This window comes from Lactuca sativa, chromosome 6 (genome assembly GCF_002870075.4).
Source record: "Lactuca sativa cultivar Salinas chromosome 6, Lsat_Salinas_v11, whole genome shotgun sequence".
In the NCBI taxonomy this organism is placed as follows: Eukaryota; Viridiplantae; Streptophyta; class Magnoliopsida; order Asterales; family Asteraceae; genus Lactuca; species Lactuca sativa.
The window spans coordinates 24,304,705-24,305,329 of NC_056628.2; the positions used below are offsets into that span (position 1 = coordinate 24,304,705).

The window sequence follows — 625 nt, forward strand, 5'->3', positions numbered from 1 at the left end:
GAACTCAAAGGCCACATAATTGCTCAACTTAAGGAGATTCCCTTCTATAGAAAAGATCTCGAAGACGCATACAAACGTTTGGACGAGGTCAACGATGTAGCCGACTACTTTAATGTTCCAAATGTACCTCGCGAAACTATTTTACTCCGTCACATTCAAAGGATCTGGGAAAGACTGGCTCAAATCACTCCCTTCCGGATCCATCACCATATGGGCCAAGATGAAAGAAGAATTTATTGACCAGTTTGCCCACCTTTGAAGATAGTTAAGTTGAAGAAAGCCATTGCCAACTTTGAATAACAAGCTGGAGAGTCACTTTATGAGGCTTGGGAGAGATACAAGGGCCCACTAAGGAACTGCCCACATCATGATCTAAACAGTCAACAAGAAGTCTCCATTTTCTATGATGGAGTCAATGTAATAACTAGGCAGCTCCTTGACTCACAAGGACCCCTCACAAAGAAGGCACCCCCGGTGATCAAAGAACTAATTGAAGAATTCTCTAAGCACTCTAGAGAGTACCATAACCTAAGGAATGACTTGACTCGAGGGGCGGTAAATTCTATCACTGATGACATGGCAGCAATGATGGCAAAATTGGAAAGCATGGACCGAAGAATGACGA

The 625-nt window shown here is 43.2% G+C and overlaps 1 non-coding gene across 1 annotated transcript; it reads right to left on the minus strand.

Moving 5' to 3' along the window:
* Window positions 1-267: 267 nt before the first annotated feature.
* LOC111883030 (small nucleolar RNA R71) lies at window positions 268-374 on the minus strand. Its single transcript, XR_002847329.1, has one exon. It is a non-coding gene; the product is annotated as a small nucleolar RNA R71 (small nucleolar RNA).
* Window positions 375-625: the final 251 nt, after the last annotated feature.